This window comes from Plodia interpunctella, chromosome 13 (assembly GCF_027563975.2).
Source record: "Plodia interpunctella isolate USDA-ARS_2022_Savannah chromosome 13, ilPloInte3.2, whole genome shotgun sequence".
Lineage (NCBI taxonomy): Eukaryota > Metazoa > Arthropoda > Insecta > Lepidoptera > Pyralidae > Plodia > Plodia interpunctella.
In genome coordinates this window covers 10,165,797-10,185,642 of record NC_071306.1, presented here as the reverse complement: position 1 = coordinate 10,185,642, position 19,846 = coordinate 10,165,797, and the positions used below count along the sequence as shown (strand labels likewise).

General features: G+C 36.4%; 1 protein-coding gene across 1 annotated transcript in view; it reads right to left on the bottom strand.

Annotated features, from left to right (window-relative positions):
- The window catches only part of Dh31-R (Diuretic hormone 31 Receptor), a 97,556-nt gene extending 79,237 nt beyond the window's left edge, over window positions 1-18,319 (bottom strand). The window contains exon 1 of the mRNA XM_053753907.1: window positions 18,118-18,319. The gene's annotated coding sequence lies outside the window, so the exon portion shown is untranslated. The remainder of the gene's footprint in view (window positions 1-18,117) is intronic.
- Between the last annotated feature and the right edge of the window lie 1,527 nt (window positions 18,320-19,846).

The following is a 19,846-nucleotide window of genomic DNA, read 5'->3' as shown; positions in this document are numbered from 1 at the left end:
CGCACCCGAGCCTGCACTCTCGGTAAGTGCAGTACATTGCTTGGCTCTCTCGTGCACGGCGATCGAGGGATGGCTCAATATGTAATTTCTAGTACCTCTTTATTTCTTAGATAATGTAACGAAATTGTTATTGAGAAAATGTTGGTGTATAAATGTAAGTAACTGAATATCATCAAATGTTATGAAATTAACAATTCCTTTTTGTGTCTTAATTGTTACGTTTCAGTATTTTAATTAAATAGACATTAAATTTATAATACCCCACTTTTTTCATCAGAGGAAATCGATTAGAATCGACGTAACTAAATTGGGATGTGATTTAATTAAAACTTCAGGTATACTTAATTAGAAGAAGTTGTTGTTTTATCCTTTCATTACGTTTTTCCTCCAAAGATTAGTATCGGGAGGCAGGGCTCAAGCAGAGTATAATGTGATTTGTAAAATAGTCAATTAACAGAAGAGAACCTCAAGAACTTTCAATCCTCGTACAAAATCTCGACATTCCTACGCAATGGGAGAGATATTAGTCGTAACGTATTCCACTGAGGAATCCGGATTCAAATCAAAATTACTAATTTAAACACGATTTCTTTTACTGAGTTTCTTACCAAGTCTTATTCAAACACATTTTCTATTAAGAAAATTAAAATCATTTTATACTAAGTGTGGGTTTCATCACTCAAAGAAAAACGCAAAGTATGCCAATTTGTCTAAACGTCAGCGGCGCGCAGGTCTAAGTCAACGTCAAAGTTAATTGGTGCAACTCACCCTAAATATGACCTATGGAGGCCGAGCGCGTGCGCGTCTCATCTTTTCTTTCGATATTCGGCACCGAGTCGCTGGGCGACTGCCGACAGCCGGGTATTGCGGTATTTGAATATCGAATCCACACAATCAAATGCAAGAGCTCGTCTGCGGAATAATATGGAAGGTTCAGAATAGGAGACAAATCGAGAAGATTCCGTGTTCTCAAAACTGTCATTCGAAACTGACAATTATAAGTATGTTCAATAAAGATATTTTTAATAGCCTGTGAACCACTGCTGGGCAAAGGCCTCTCCGTTGTCTTCCGTAGATTTCTGTCTAGACTTTAAATTTGTCAGCGTGGTTGGCAACATGAGGCAATAAAGATATTACAAATAAATTTGAACTAAGATTGACCAACTTGTTAACTTGAAATAGAAATAAAAGATCGTGACGAATTGAGAACTTCCTCCATTTTTAAGCCGTTTGAAGAGTTAATAAATACAATGTTATATTACCGGGATGAATAATGTAATGTTACCGGGCCAGCTGTTAATGTGTTTCGGGCACTCTAAATAATGTCAGATCATTATGGTGATTTCAACTGCGCGAGGCCCGACAGCCGTCGCAAGGTTTGCGTACATTATAGCATGTTTTTCTCTGAATAAGGCAGCTTAATTAATGATACGTTTTATTTATAACCACAAAATTACGGGTTCGATTGCTAAGAAAAAATCCTATGTCTTCGAAAAATGTAATTATCGCTCACGTTTCAATTTCTAATTAATAGAATGAAGGTACAGTTAAAACGTATAAAAAAAAAATAAATCGTTAATTTTTTACGTCGATAGATGATTTTAGTCATCCTAAGTTGAATAAAGAATTTTGAATTTGAAAAGCTATTCGTTTGACCAACAGTCAACCATCCCTAGTAAATAATTTTCAATATTTTGTATTTTTGTCTTGAGAACCCGGCGTCAGCGCATTAGTGAGGTCTACGTTATTTATATCCATAAATCTGCCGAAGCGGCTCTGGCCGTCAGTTTGCTCAGAGCTCATAAATCGAGGAGATCGTATTTATCGACACAAATCATGGCTGAGTGATTGATGGCTCACTCGAGGAACGCGGGACCGACTCAGAGATCATGAGCTGTTTTCTTAAGAAAGTTTTCGTGAGAATTTTACATAACTATTATCTCTCTCTCTCTCTCTCGCGATATCGCGTGTTACTGAATGAATTCGGGACTGTGACGTCCCAAAACCGGGGATCAGCCTCAAAAAGAAAGCATACATTTATGAAAGTTTCACAAATAACACGTGACTTTTGCACGTATATTATATTAATAATTGTATTTCTTGAAATATGGATACGTCTTAAAATAATGTAGGTAATCGAATATCAAACAAATATTGATTATTTAATATTTTCACTTTATAATTATAATCTCATGAACTTACCAAGATTAAATACGTGAAGGTAGGAATTTATGTTAATGAGGAATCCTCTCCCGGATCTTCTTATCAATCTACAACTTGTGGGTCATGTTACAAAGGAGTGCTCATGTTAACCAAAGGTAGGTACCGGAGAAGTAGAAAAGCAAGGTTTGATTGTACAATGAATGTAGACCAAACCGGTGTTTCAACGTTCACATTCCTATAATTTTATCGAAATGTACAAATTAATTTCATCACTTTAATAAATCGCCGACTAACGAACCGAATAAATTTCAATTCCAACTTGCGCTAAACTTCGTATTTTCTGACGTTAAAAAGAAAACTTACTTAACTTCAGCTGTTAAAAGTTTAATTTAATCTTTTTGAGAAGATCGAAGTCAAGGAGATTAAAATGTATATTTCTATAGGACAGGTGATGTGGCATTCAATGTATGCACTTTAATGCAATAACTATTCTGCTCCTCGTATTATGATGGTGTATTTTATATTATAATTGTTAATAATAGTTATTAATCTAATTTTCGGGACAAACGTGCTTCCTATTTTTATAGGCTGCTTTCGCTAATTTTAGTTCCATTAACCACAAAACTGACGAAGGTGTTTGAAGAGCAATCCAAACTCGAGCAATGTTATAAAACGGCCAATCCAAACAGTAACAGTTTGTCAAGTTCGGATGCTAACAGAGCTAATCCGATTAGGGTGCTCCGCGGAAATCGGAATAATATGACAGTAGAAGTATCCATCTTTTTCTTTCACACACTTTTCCCGGTTATATTGCCGGCCGTGATGCCTAAGCCTATGTAAAATTTTTTTTTGTTTTTAAGAATAAGCTCTGATTTTATGACAAACCACTAGCTCTTTGGTTAGGGCCGCGGGCAGGTTATCAACGCATGATGTCTTTATTCTGGTGAACGCTAGAGCAATACACATTCCTGCAGCAGATGGAATTCTAAGTTATTTTATTACTAACATTTCTGTGGGCGCTCGGTGTAGATATCATAATATACTGAATTTTATACTGTATTTTCCAGCGTCGCTGTTTGATGGAAATAACCTTAGGTTTAAAATTCAAAGTTTGGGCAGCATATTTAGGTAATATCATTTATATTCATATCACGTTTGTTCAATCTAATCTGTAATTTAATAGTTACGCTGTAAAGAGAATTGATTTAATATATTTTGGATTTTGATTACAATAGATAAACATAATTATTACAGAATTAATTTTCAAAAAGTAGGAAAGTGGGCCCTGGGTCCTGATATTTAGAGAATGTCATATTATGCGAATAAAGGAAACATCCCGCGCACCCGAGCCGCGCACTGCGGGCCGCTCGTGATGAATGCGGGACGATGCTGCCACATCAACTACATACTGACTCGACGACAGATTACAGAATATTAGGGGTGTGAGCTAGCATAGCTTTGATATTGCTTCATTTAGTATTTTTACAATAAATAGGATCATGAAAATAAGGTTCATCATTGAAATGAGACTTTAGAAAAACAATATCCATCGGTTGCCAACTCGACATAGAACAGCTATAGATTTATACTGATTTGTCGACAGATAAAAGCTGCAATACGGTCAAACGTGCTACGTACCTACGTCATAAAGTGTGCTACGACACATAGCGAGCTACATCATTCATCTTGCTTCGCTCAGAGCATGCTACGCCGTAGACCGTGCTATGTCGTAGCGCGTACTACGCCGTAAAGCCTACTATGTCATTAAACCGTGCTACGCCGTAGACAGTGCTACGGCGTAGCGCCGTAAAGCCTACTATGTCGTTAACCGTGCTACGCCGTAGACAGTGCTACGGCGTAGCGCCATAGAGCCTACTGTCGTTAACCGTGCTACGCCGTAGACAGTGCTACGGCGTAGCGCCGTAGAACCTACTATGTCGTTAACCGTGCTACGCCGTAGACCGTGCTACGGCGTAGCGCGTACTACGCCGTAGAGCCTACTATGTCGTTAACCGTGCTACGCCGTAGACAGTGCTACGGCGTAGCGCCGTAGAGCCTACTATGTCGTTAACCGTGCTACGCCGTAGACAGTGCTACGGCGTAGCGCCGTAGAGCCTACTATGTCGTTAACCGTGCTACGCCGTAGACAGTGCTACGGCGTAGCGCCGTAGAGCCTACTATGTCGTTAACCGTGCTACGCCGTAGACAGTGCTACGGCGTAGCGGCGTAGAACCTACTATGTCGTTAACCGTGCTACGCCGTAGACCGTGCTACCTACATACATGACAAATAAAAACCAACTATTAGAGACAATTCAATTCTAAAGTCGTGTCTCTGTAGAACTTTCAATCTGATACAATGTATGTATATGTAATGTTGTATTGTATTTTGTAGATTACATTTTTTTATTGATATCTATATCTTGCTTACTGACGGGTTCACTGACCTGCTGTCTCATACAAGCTGCATTGAATGAGATGTGAACGACACACCCAGGAGTCGTTGTCATAATCTGATTCGGATCCATTCCTTTGAGAATACACTAGATGCAAGGAAGAATACGAAATATAAGGAGCGGCATTTTGCAAAATTTTAAACTATCCCAATTTATTTCTTTAACTTAATGACAATAATATGTAAAAGGTGTTTTATTTTCTATAACGTTCAATTTATTTGTTTCTATTATATTTTTGATTGTGTATGTATGACATTATTCGTCAGTCAATCATTATTTAGGCCAGTCAGAGACAGAAGCGCTTGTCTCTCTCATCTGATCGTTTTACCGTTTCCTTCCCATTTTTTCTAAGAAAAGCATATGATACTAATAGTATTTCAAAAATCTGAGCTTGCTAGACTAAAATACTGTTAATAAACGTCAAACACACCAATAAAGATTCGTCTCCTCAAAAATAAGTTGTAGCGATTTTATAATAAAATTCTGATGATTACATTTTACAAATATCTCAAAATCTTTGTACATTGAGCCAACATCAAATAGTCATTGTTGACAATCACAGTGATTGATTTCTTTGTTTTCTCGGTGAAAAGACTTCGTGTAAATTTACAATAAATCAGTTTTATTTAAGAAATCGTAAAACCATTGCCGCCAGCCGGCGAAGGCTTTTGTAAAATTACTTTTGATGTTTATTGAAACAAATTCTCATTGGAACGTAAAAACCATTTATAGCCTATGATAATAAAAATTAAATACATTAAATTTTTATAATTTATTGTCAGTCTTGTTTTTGCCATTAAATTTGTGCCAATGAGAATATGAACGCAACTGAGTGAGCACAACGCGGCGAGTTCCCAATACGATGTGTGTTCACACCAATCATTGTGACCCGATTTTGATGAAAATATCGACGCGTTCGATATAATTTTTACGGTTATGAATTTCCGAGAATGTAAAATTGTGTTGACTTAACATTTTAAAGGTTATAGGAGTCGGTTGTAAGGTAACTCACTCAACTATAAAAAAAGACAGTAATGCTACTAGACTACAAACAATTATCCCCATGTAGATAGTCAATAAAACTTTAACGATATTGTCATGAAAACAATAACTGTAGTCTTATTGAAATTAGTTTAAAACACTAACTTTTACGTCTGTTGCAATTAAAATGGTTATTAGCGTGCTTTAACGAGTAGGCGTTTAATGACGCGGTTTATATCTCAGAACATAAACACAGACGTTGATGGAGGCTTTCGAGGAAATCAGGTGGGTTGCAATCCTGCCACGATGTCTGCCGATGACGCGTTTATATATCTTGCTATTAACTAAAGTTATTAAAAATTAACTTCTATGATACTGTGTAAGGATAGCATATGCGTTCATAATGAGATGTGTTTTCTTTGTGACCATTTGAATATTCCCGTTAATTTCCTCATTTATTTTTAACGTTTACACAGATTATACAACGCTCACCAGCGACTTAGATACAGCTAGTGAAGTAACATACTTTAAACAGAATTAAAGGAAAACAAACAGGCTAACACTCTGTTGACATGTTAGAATTACGATTTTCATTTATTTATCTGGCAAATTCTGTCACAAAAAATTGCCAGTCCTTCCTGTCCTTTGTTCTAGTCCACCCACACCCAATTGTATTGTGACCTAATAAAATCTCTCGTTAGTTGGAGTCGCCAACCGTGATGCCTTCCGCAGCCGCCCGGCCGCGGCGCCGGAAGCCGCCGGAACAAATACAGGCTAGCACTGCCCCGGACACGAGCTAATTTGCTAACTCTTTGTACACGTGTTCACAAAAAAGGTCACGTTTTTCAATTTTGTCTATAAATAACGTATGGCAATTTCTTTATTCCACAATAATTCCTAATGATGTGTGTAGGATAACAACTCCTACGATATCGTATAAGGAACGTGTAAAAATTTAGTTCTAATACCATCTACCTTAGTATTATTAAATATTCTGTCTAGGAATGCTGTCTGTCCCAATCAGTTTTAGCATTTGAATAAACGAAAAGTTCAGGATTGTATTGGGTATGTATTTACAAAGAAAATTAACACGAAAAGTGCTTGTTAATTATTTATATATTTTAAAACTAAATGTTTTAAAATATTTTGATTAAGTTTTGGAAAATCTGGAATCAATATTCAGTTCAGTATGCATTTCAAACTGAAACAAACTAAATATATAAATAAAAAAATATAAATGCTTACAATAATTTAGCAAAAACTCATTGAAGACGAATTTATTATTATTTATATACTACTGTAGGTATATGTGGGAGTGGGAAGGGAATTCATTTTGCTTTCGAGTCGCGGTTGTTGAGATAACTCGCGATAAACACACACACGCAATTGTTTGACTCCACGACAAACGCCGCTCATATGCTAAACAGTTTTCGACATTGTTTTCTCTTAATAAGGCTTTGTACTTAACTTAGTTTATTATTTCTCGTGACAATCAACATAAATAATTAAGTTTAAGGAGATCAATGCCCCCAATTACGAAAGTCATTTGGAGCAATGTAGTCCTCATCTTTAGTCTTTTTCTAAATACAGACAGTGACAGCACGATAATTATGGGACAATTTTCGTTACCAACAGCTTTTGATTATTTGATCATATATTATATGCTATTCATCTTAGACTGAAAACCTTATTATACTTAATAAATATGTAAAGTAATAAAACGAACACAATTAATCGGCTACTTTTCATAAGTAAGTAACTTATAAGGGATAATATATACTTGAAAATATATATATAATATAAAGTATATTACATTATCATTCTGAAACAATATCGGTCAGAAGCTAACAGTTGTTCACATCGTCTGCAGCACGTAGAGTTTTTATTACTAAAACAGTCATAACAAATGTGCATACAGCCCGCAGCGCACCCGACGGTAGCTACTTTCGAATTACTTCTTAAGCGTATCGTGTAGCGCACTGAAGATGGCTCGAGGTGCTTCTGTTGTGTAGTTTTAATTGCGTTTTGTTATGAAGGTGATGCTCATTAAGACTTAGGCAACCAATACTAACAACATGGATTATTAATTTAGTGAGTTCACGTCTCCGCGCACGCCTGTCTTACACGAGAGCAGTTATTGTTTGTTCCGGTAACATTAAGTACCCTATGTACTACAAAATTTGAAGATAATTGGTTGAATAGATATAACGTTAAGAGGTAGCAAACAAACTTTTGCGTTTATAATATTGATTAGGATTTCGGTTGCAAATCTTTATTGTAATTCTATGCATTGCAATAAAATATTGTACTCTAAACCTTCAACTGAAAGCATTATTTATATTTTATATTTATATTTATTATTTATTTACGAGCTTAATAAATTTGATGTGTGAAAACTTGTATGATAATTAAGAGCTTAGAATTTTTTTTGCATTAATTCCACGCCTTTTGTACACAGCCCAATGAAACTTAAATAAATAATTACGTTTATTCACAAAACCGTGTTAATGTAAAGCGTGTTATGACAACGAAGGTTGAGGGTTATTAATTTAAGTAAAAATATACTTTTTTGTGCTAATTTATCTTTTTCATCGCGATTAATGTAGATTATAATATAGATAATTATTATTTAAAACCTCCTTGATACTGCTACACGACGATGGTGGACCATTCAAATTACGACAAGTCTTACAAAATATCATTCATAACTTTTTCCACTTTATGACAACTAAAATAAAAAATAGACCTAAAGTTTACCTACACCTTTCAGTTGCAAAGGCACCGTCACATCAGCTAACCCTTTTGCAAGGTTTGTCAAAGGCAGAAGCGTTTGTTCTTTGAAGCATGTATGGTTGATGAAATTCTTCATTTCTAAATTAGATGTGAGTTATCACTTAATGACGTAAAAATTTCCTTATAGCAAATTATGTTTTAAAACAATAATTTAATATGTATGATCATTTTATTATATGAAATTAATATGAGTCGATCACGATGTATTTAAACAACCAAAAATCATATTTTGTTAAGATATTTTCGTACCCTTATAGACGCACCTCTACCTGCTACCACTGAATTTTCATTGGAATTTTAAAACCAACGTACTAAAAATACTGCACACCATACCTTTATATGTTTTATCACTTATGACCGCACCTTAACAAAACGAAAGTTATCGGAACTCTTCCGCTCAGTGAGTCCGTGTCGTATGAATATTTTGGGATGTTTCTGCAGAATGTAAAGACATTCTCGTATTATTTCTAAAGAATTCCCAGTTTCGTTTCGCAATTTTATTGAAATAATGTATTTTATAGGTAGTTTATATATATGACTTAATTGTGTTCTTTATTTATAACCTGAGCCATGTGTATATGGCAGCCGCCCTAGAATAGGATCACCCCATACTCTCCAGGGGATGTCGCACGAAAGCTGGAGGCAATAACAGCTATCCCAAAGAGAACTGTCGTCGCTGGAGGTGGCCGGACGTAAAACCACTACCAACCTCGGGCTTATAGATATCTAAGTCCAAGCCCAGATGAGAGCGCAGCAATACTACATAGTTTATTATAAATTTTCTTATAATTATTTTCTCTGTGCGCGAAACATCATATTAATGTATTTTGCTTTTTCTTTATATGAACAAAGACAACTAAAGTTTCAGTCACCTCTATCTAACACCACAAGTGTGTGGTTATTCCGCGACGTACAGACATCAGCACACGAAGTTCATAGAGAACTGGGGAGTTCGCCCCCGTCACAGCCACAATGAGGTTCATGTAGGTTAACTTGATATGTAGTTGGCTGATATCTTCACACGTGCGTCATGTTATTGCGTCGTGTACTTTCAACATTGTTGCCTGCCCACAAAGCGGCATTTCTATTTCCACGGTAATAGTTGCCTGCCCTCAGATCAGTTTGGCGATAACAAATATTATAACTACAGATAATTTCTAGTTACTACTCTGTTAGATTATCAATAAGAGCATTCAACTACTTTCTTTAAAATATGTGTCATAATATTTTCCTACAAATTATTCATCGACCTAACCAATTCCACTTCTAAAACCAAAGGTATTCTATGGTAAAGCAAAATTCAGGCCAATTTAACACCTGCCGACACTCCAGTACCGTCGACTATATGTCAGCGTACTCTCCATGGAGCTCTATATCACGCTAAAAGCGGCTAACTTGCAATCAACTTTCATAGCTCGATGTGCTGTCGACTTTACATCACGCCGTTTCACGTGCGACGACGCGACGACGCTCACTCCAGTTTCACATGTCACTGGTTACTTTGAACAATTCTGGTAACCGTAACTTCATGCATTAAACGTAGAACGATTTGAATAATGACATTTACTTCATATACTAGAGCCTGAATGATAATAAAATCTTAGTAAATATACACGTACATAGCGTAGCTACGAGCTAGGAATTTTACTACGAACTACGACAGACAGTAGACATCTTACGCAGAAATTTCAGAATAAATAAGTTATTTTTACAGTAATATTATTCTACCTGTGTATGTATATTGCTTCAATTTACCAATCAAACCTACCATTATTCCATTGTCTTTTTCTAAATCTCGATAAGTTTTTGGTTTGAGGTGTAGTTTAAATGCAAAGACATCGCTCTAATTCGATAGTTTGTATCGACACGTCACAAAACCACCCTCGTCACCGCCAGGACGGACCAGGACAGTGACGTCACAAACACGCGACAGTCACTACCAAAATACACCCGAAACACCAGGCTTTATTCACATTGCGTTTGTGAACAGATAACTGTAACAATTATCTATTTAATAATACTGAATATATTAATAATTAGCTGATATCTATTTTTCCCAAAGAACATCTGGTGTTTAAGAGAAAAAACGGCCTTTTCGCACAAAAACGATTAAGCTTTAGAGGTATACCCAAAGTACACCTATCGTTTTTGGTACCATGCCACGCCGTGTTTTAACAAGCTTGTGTCCAAAATGTTTGGGAAAAAATATTTAGATTATTATTCGGATACAGCGAATTTTCAGTTTTGCTTAGTTTTTAATGTTACTTCAATTTTTTTAAGAAGTAAAATTATTATTAAATGTAAGTATTTCTAAAGAACTTCTCCGTATTTCCGTGATCAGGTCTGCCCACGCTGGATTCAAGCTCCATCAGTTTACATACAACTGATGCGACACAATAGGACGCTCGAAACGTCCGGTCTTTGTCGCGCCGGAGACTGGCGTCTGCTTTAGGCTCCAGGCTCTTGTGTTGTACATAATACATCGTTATATTTCGAATGTCAACAAGATGTTATATTGTATCTTTATATCTTATCATTTGTGTAGTAGCCTTCATCTACTGAATCGGTACGAGTAGTAACGCTAATTTATGCTTTATAATAGGACATAGTCTAGAAAAGTCACAGGTTATTTTATCTGCCATAGAGGCACTCGAAGTGCCCCTTTGACTTAAGAATTAGCGACTTAAAATATCCACTGGAGTGAAGCTATATCTATCTATATGTCTCTATTATACTTAGAAAAGGGATAAAGGACACGTAGCCTTGGCAGGTGATAGGCAACAACAACACCACCAAAGAAGGTTGACCTTGGGCGCCTGATCGTGGAATTACAGCCAAAACTTCAAAATTGTAAGGTTTATTTTCACACCCCTGAGCTTGGCAGTCCCACAGCCGCGAACATTATACAGCAAATAAACATTCCAGTTAAAAAGATCAAATTTAAAATCTTGTTAATTTTAATTAAGAGCTTTTAAAATCGCCGCTGTAACCACTCGCCCGCTGGCGGCGTGTTCTGTTTATTACCACTTCGCTTTCCCTTTGTTGCACTAAATTACATGCTTAGCTCCAGTTGGATGCGAAAGTTGTTACACTAATAAACACACCGACTCTCCATCTACTGATTACTTTATAAACAATAAAGTTAAATTTACTTTTGTGGTTAATACTATAAAGGTTTCTGACCGCATTAACTAATATGACTGCGAAGTTTGTGAGAACGGAATGTTCATTAAATACTTATAAATCTTTGCGCTTTACAGGCTTAATACATTATCGAAACTAAGTGACTTTTATGTAGTTATTTTAATATTAATTATGAGTTCCCTACACACTTTGGGAAATGCTTTCCCTCTACTCCGCGTAATTATACTTATGTTTACTTTACAAACTATGACTATCTGTATCTCTTGCACTTGGCAATGTTCTACATGTTTCAATAGATCGCATGACTAAGGGCTAAGCGAGTTATAGTGAATAATTATTTGTCCTGTACTGCTCATAATGTCTTCAATATATTATAGCAGGGAAGAGACCTGGTGATCTGATAGATCTGATTCATCATTCATCAGGTTTCTCGACACCTGGTGCAGACAACTGTCACTTTGATATTAAAACAAATGAGCCATACCTCAAATACCTGTCAAATAACCTCTATAATATTTACACCACTATTTTGTGGCGATATTTTAAAACGTAAAATCAAAATATTGAAAATAAATCTGTTCGTGTACATAAATTGGTAAATTAATAATAAATAAATAAAAAGAAGTTTATTCTCCCATGGCCTGGCGGAAGCAGCACAGCATACTATTAGCCAAAACAGGGTCTGCAATGGATGATGGCTATCAAAAATTCACGGCCAATTAACCTGTTGTAAAATAGTTGGATAATGTCGCAGCGGGAATGCGTGATGAGGACCACGTGCGGGGGATTACCGGACGGCGACCGGACATGCCCCGGCGTGATTTAAATTTTAAACGGGGCTTAGTGCACATTTTGTGACAATAATCTTTGATAAATCATGCTGTTGTTACATGGATGGACAGTCTAGCCAATTAGAACCATGAGTAGGAAGTTAGTGCCGCAACAGGAATCAAGTAATAGATACAAGTGGTGATGCAAAATGTAATTGTCAACAGCTTGAGCAATAGCGATTCTATTAGAGTACATAGAAGCTAATATTTTAAACATTGCTCAAGCCTGCCGGAGATTGGCAGGCTTGAGCAATTCGAGCATTCCGGTCCACCCAGAAATCATAAATAGTGCGCCAAATTTTATGTTTCAAAATCCTCGGAATTCGTCTTCTGAGACCTGTAATACAAAACTATTGCAATCATGCATAATATCGTATACCGTGACAATAAATTGAAGAAATGAGTCCCATGGGAAAGAAGGGATCGGCGGCAATTACGTACGGAACTTGGGGGCAGTGAACCTTATTATTTAAACATTTCGAGAGCTCGGCTTGCCTTTTGCATGGCTGAATTTATTTCACTAACTGGCGAGTACGATACACAAAGATTACTGACCCATTTGTGAATGTATAATTTCATTTATCACTGCATGTAGTGACTGAATTTTTATTACAAACAGTGCAGTAATGTGAAGCCCTAATAATGAATTCATTGTCGATGATCTATCGATAAGAAAAGTAAAAGTAGTATCGCTTTAAATTTTTGAAAAATAATTGAAAACAAGTGGATTTTAACAATAACTTCGTCCACAGAGTTCATAATTAGAAATAAAAATTTGTCTCATTTTTCGAAGAGTTCACATCAGAGAAGACAAGTGATGTAAACACAACGCTTAACCTTTCAGTCACACCTATGAGACATCGCAATTGGCCAAATTGCAGGATAAAAGCTTTTTATGTACAAAGTCGTCTTTTTTGCTTGCGTAGTACTTCTCTATGCCATTTGTTTGTGTTGACTTACTATTAACACGAGTACATTGATAATATAGATTAAAATACCAAAATAAAGAATTTTATTACGCATAGGGTTTACGAGTAATATAGGAAATCATAAGCGTCAATTGTCTTTAATATAATTATTTCAATACATTACAAAACAAAATGCAACTAAATTCAGTGTCGTTCCTCTCGCCGCTTTTATGATACAAATGTTTTGCCGTTAAAGCTGTTAAAACCAGATCAAACCGGATCGTGGAATTAAACATTCAGAGCACTTTATCATTTATTCCGCCGACTTTCCGGCAGAATTAACAGGTACATTGACCCCCGACGAAAATCTGTTTACTGAATATTTAACACCGTTTTCTATAAAGGTATGTTTAGACTATGCATACCAACAATAATCCAGTGTGCAGTGTATAATGTTTTCGGATATATAATAGGAAAGCTGGGCTCCGATGATCTATGACTAAGGAAGAAACATGCAAAACATTCATATGAGAGAAAAATATTATTGTACATCGGCAACAGATTGTGGTCGATGAAAACGCGTCAGATAAACTCGGGAGGTGCCGTCATGCACCTCCCGAGTTTATCTGACGCGACCTGGAACTCGAATCTAGGCCTTTCCAATTTGAGCAGATTTTCCCTTAGCCATAAAACGTTGAGTTACGATTTTCCTAAAAATATCGACTGAACTTACTTACCAAGACTACTACTCACTTGGCAAGAAAATTTTTTAAAAAGTACTTTTCCAAGCATTTATCTCCCGAACTGTCACCACCCAGCTAACAGAGTGCAAACCTTTCAATAACATGGCCACTCGTCGCTGATTGGGTCCCAATAAACGTCACCGGCCACTCAACTTTTTAGCGTCCACGCCACCTGCACCCACCGGCCTTGCGCCTCGATTTTCAGCAGCCTGATCTTTACAGAAATACCTATTTAAGCTTTTTTTAATCTATTGGGGGTTTAAGCTTTTTTAAACTTTAGATTGGGGCAATTAAAAGCTGAAGAGTTAATTCAACACACTAATCTCCTGAATGGAGAATGCCATTATATAAGCCACGGATAGATAGCCACATTCATGAGGCACATCATAATATATTAAGAATTTCAAAATTCACACATGGCATTTAAATGTGTAAAGATATAAAATACTTTATTGATGATACCTATCTTTCTGTCTCGATCTAATTAAAGCTGAATAGATTTAAACACGTATACAAAAAACTAATAAAAGAATGGTTTCTTTATATTAGCACCTGTTCCCTATGTGACATTGAAGCCACACTGAAACACGATGTAAAAGGGGAATCATTGCTACACTACTGGATAGACGGGCGCTGACAGCCTCCGCCCTCTTCCTTCTATCGATTAACAATTAGTCAGACAATGGACTTCGTTAGACTGTAATGACCCACGCTGACTGCAGAATTGCTGCCTTCGCCATTGTCAACCGCTATCATTCGTAGCATTATCTGACCTGTGTCAAGGTACATTGAACTGTTTATTGTGTGTACGGTGCTCATTGTGGTGTGTAAAACCACTCTGGACTTTTATGACAGTAGATGCAAGTGTAAAATCACGAATCTCACGTGTAAATTCAAACTATGGCTTTACCATATGGGCAGAGCTGCAAGGCAAAACTAGTCTATTATAATACTTAATTAACAATTACAGTATACCTAATAACAATCACAATCGTTCTGAAAATATGAACAACTGATGAATCCCATGATACAGCCTCATTAGGTAGTTGACCGTCGGGATTAATTATAATGATAACGAGGGTCGGCCGGCGCCAGCGCGGGGCTCCTAGGAAATTGACTATTTCCGATGGCATTAAATTACGCGATAGGGTTGATTGGAAAAGATATAGCTAGTTAGAGATATACATTGGGTAAATGCTACCTTAATGCTATTCTATTTCCTGTTAATATATAAATGCGAATGTTTGTGTGCAAGAATGTTTGTTGTTGATTTGAATGAAATAATTCGTAGCTCACAACCCCGTACATAGGCACATTGATATAGCAAAGCTTATATAAAATTTTTAGCTTGTTCCATTTAGACTATCTCATTTATGTAACAAACTGTATTACAATGTACAAAATTCTGTTCTGATCACTTTTCACTTGTCATACATTTTAATAAACCATATATAATAGTAAATTGTAACAAACAATTTTTCCTAAAAACATTGGGTGTTAATATAATATTTCAACCCTGTCTTGTAAAACCATGTTTGAGACCTTTTTATATACTCCCCCAAGGAAGGGATGTTGGTTTTATATCATTTCAAGTATTATTACATGTTTGATCTTCACTACTCACTTCACAGACAAACAATGTACATGTAAGTAGTTTTTGATTTAAACATTTCTGATAAACCGGACTAGCTGACGTAACTTTGAATTTATACTGGCTGGCAAACAATTGAAGGATTCGCTTGTGTATTATCTTGCTCATTATTTCGCAATGAAGCTTTGGCAGGAGTTCAAGATATCATTTCACTACAAGTTTTTGCGTTATCAAACTCTTTCAATTCTCCGGATCAAGTCGCGAATCAATCACGTTCATCCATCATTCTGTGTAAGTCTAACTTATATCATTAACCAGTAGATGCTCACTTCTAGCATTTAATTTACCATCAGCCTACAATTTATTTCTCAAAAAACGCTAGAAATAGTATGTTCGAGGAGAAGTATATTCGCTACAATTATGTTAACATATATAACATATATACCTACCTACAGACAGACTTCGAGAACAGAGGATAATAAGAATCTTCAGATTATATATGTACTAACAAATTTACAAAAATAGTATATCTCAGTACTGTTTTCAATCTTCCTCTGGATTTTCCATCCGCTTCTTTCGAGAACTAATTTCCAGGTCGGGGCTGGCCCCAACGGATTAGCCAAGGAAGAAGACTATGTGAAAAACTAGGTATTCTTCTAGCACTTTATGATTTTGAGATTAACGTCAAGGGAGGGAGTATGGAGATGATTTGTCAACGCCACACGAAGCGGATATTTCTCCGGTTTAGCAAAATACGACATTAAGGCAATATCGTATTAAAATATGTTAAAATATTCGACCTTCACCCGAGGAGCGAGTTCCCAACATTATAATGTCGATGAAAAAGAGGAAGATTTAATGTTTTAACACATAAGATTTTTCGACGTTTGTTTATTTAATATTTGATTCCAGATCGCTAGTAACAAGCCCGTAGAGCTGATCTGCATTTAGCAAGTGAGTTGCTGATGGTAAGCAGACGGCGCAGTCCATGGACGCTGCAACCCGATAAATGTGGCAGATGCCTTGCCGACTTGTAATGAAACTGCTTTTCTCACACTTTCAAGCAATGTTTGATAAATGAATAAATCATAACTATGATGCTTAAATTTTGAACGTGTGTATCGTCGACTTGTATCATCAATTTGCAATTATTTTGAGTGTTTGCGATGTTCCGAACGAGTATTGAATCAAGTGGGATGGACGGGAGCCAATTAATATAACTTGATAAATGAGGGCCGAACTAACGAGTATTTTACGTACTAGTTATTTTAAAATATAATGGCCAATGCTCTCAGCCATGAGGAATATGACTACAAGTACTTAGTATCTAATGTCACTGTCGTCTCCACATGTTCCGGTGCAACTAACTAAATATACAATTTTGAAGATTCGACTGTGATTTTAATACCAGCCGCCTGCCTGTTATCAAACCACCTTCGAAATGCTATTGTTGCCTATCAGCAACCTAGGCTCTGTATATTTTAGTTGATTACCACGGTAAGAAAAAAAGTATTTCTTGCAAAATCTATCAAATTACCATATCAAGATTATCGTAAGTGACAAACACAGGGTCCAGTGGTAAAAGCTTGTGTTGTTAGATTATAAACGACAAAGCAAAACACTCAATTAAGAAGGACAGGGCGGGGTAGGGGCGAGGTAAACAACAACACGAGCAGCCGAGGCTGGCCACGCGGCTGACGACAGCCCTTAGTAGGTCTCGGCGATTGTCTTCGCTTTGTACAATACTAAACGTTTATTTATATGCTATATTCAATACTTTCACTATCTACTTTCAACTTCCAGTATCTTATACATACATAGCTTTAAATATACGTCCTAGAATATATATTCAGATATGATTCAGATGGAAAATCCTTTTCGATTCTACGGTGATATTTACATGACATTATTCAGCCGTTATCCGCGCGTGAAGAAAGACACGGGATGCTATTGGGTAGACAGATAAAAGTATTCATAAGAATTTTGGAAATTAGGTCTATGCTTAGTAAGTACAATACATAAAATATGAACATGAAATGATATAAACTAATGTAATTACAAAAAGAAAGGGAGAAAAACTATAACACAGATAAATGGTATATAATAATAACAAGTCTAGTTGGAGTGCAGGGCAAGTTCGGAGGTAACGATGTAGGAGTGAGTCGTTTATATTTTGACTTGGCTAAGAATGAAAGAAAATTCGATTAAAAATAATATATTCGTGTATCTACCTACTTGTAAATTAATTAAGTTATTCTTGTTTATTCTTAAAGTAATTAGGTAGCATGGAACCCTCTGTGGGTGATTTTGCTTTACGGAACTTATGTGGTAGAAGCCTGGAAGAGTAACGGGAACCCAATATTAAGTTTTCCCTGGTCTTCCGCAGTCAACACCCTTAACACTAGTTAAATCCCTTTGACACGGCCAGTCTCTTGTGGGAGTTTCAGACACTGACTAACACAAATACACGAAAAAAAATTCAAAGGAAATCATTTTTTAAGAGACTGACCTGGTAGACCCGGAGTACGCGCGTGACAGCCGCAGCAGCATGACTTCAGTTTCGACACTAGCACCACAACACAAATTCAGTCTGTTTAAATTAAAGATTCTTTTTCACAAAGCGACAAGGCTCGGTCACCATCGGTTGTACTGTGTATGAACCCATGTTCAAATCGCACGCGGTCGTTGTTTTATCATACACAACGACCGCGTGCGAACTGTCACTTACATACTATCTTAAGTGACAGTTTGATGCGCATGAAGTTTTATTCACACGGCACAAGGCATAGGAAATGATTATGGAAATGGTACGTGCAAGCCAGAATAGGCTGCTGCTGGTCATTTAGCGAACAAATAAGTTTTAATTTCTCACAATGGATCAAAAAAAAGAAAAATTACCTGGACAAACTCATAACAGATATTTACTACTAAAATAATGAATTAAAAATAAAATTCCGCTGTGTTGTAAATTTCTGAACAGCCAGTGTGAATTAAAAAAATCTGACGACCTGAGCAAGCCTGCACTGGCGGACTGTTAACGTGCGTGTTCCATATTTAAAATGACTGTTTTTGAATAGACGATAAACTACACCGATATCAAAACATCAAATTTTATTAATAGGTAGAACTAGGTACTTTAAATATATTTTGTATGCCGTATCGCCCGTATGGTGGTAGATTCCTTTCGAATCTTGGCTAACAAACTACTATTCTTTTTATCCCGTAAACCGTGACTAGTGACTCGGTCTATCTCCTAAAAACCGTTTTAGAACGAATTTATCTAATAAACTCACGTCTAAGTATAGGCTGCAAGGACCGCTGTTACTACTGCAAATGCGACTCACAGGGCAAGCTGATTATAATATTACTTAGTAGAAAGTGGGATAAGTACCTAAGTGTATAAGTTTGGTCATGTGTATAATGCGACACAACAAGTAACACCAGTTATGTTGTTGTCAACAAGGTAACTTGTGTTACCTGATACTAGGTACCTAACCTATATGACTCCAATTAACATATTACGAGTAATATTCAAACAAAACTAGAAGCGAGAGGGAGTCTCAAGACACAGCTAGTGAAACTACATTTCTTTAAGTCTCAATCACATTAAAGTTCATTCGGTGACGATTTACTTTCCAGGGCACGCAATAATTGGAAACTTTAGTACTGACATAAAGTCCATTCATTAAACGCTAAGCTAAGAAAGATGGCCGCCGTCCTCCGTTTTAATTACAGGATTATTTTAAAACGTGCACTTGTATTATGTTTTGAAGTGTAGTCTAACAGTGGGTAGTATAAGGCGCCTACTGCTCTATTTGTAACTAGATACATGTGTTCGTTTCTTACCAACTCGATAATGTTACAAATGCGATAGCGAGAACTCAGTGCATGAGCGTTCTTAGTTTTATTGGCCACAGAAATTAAAAAACAACATACCTAGGTTTGTATGTCGAAAAAATATATAAATAAAATATGGAACCAACTGCCCTGGACTTCGCTTCCGTGGGAATGTCGAGATAACTAGTAGGTACTAGTTAGCTATTCCAGTAGTTATTATTCCAGATTGTATTCTACCCGGAAAATGTCTCAGCCCCAGGCATAAACAAAGCATGAAGGTATAGTTACCACACATCAAAACCCTCATCATCATGCAAGTGAAAATTCTTGAAGTAAAATGTATTAATGTAATAAACTTTCCAGCCTTTGTCCAATATACGTTGATATTACAATAAAAAATA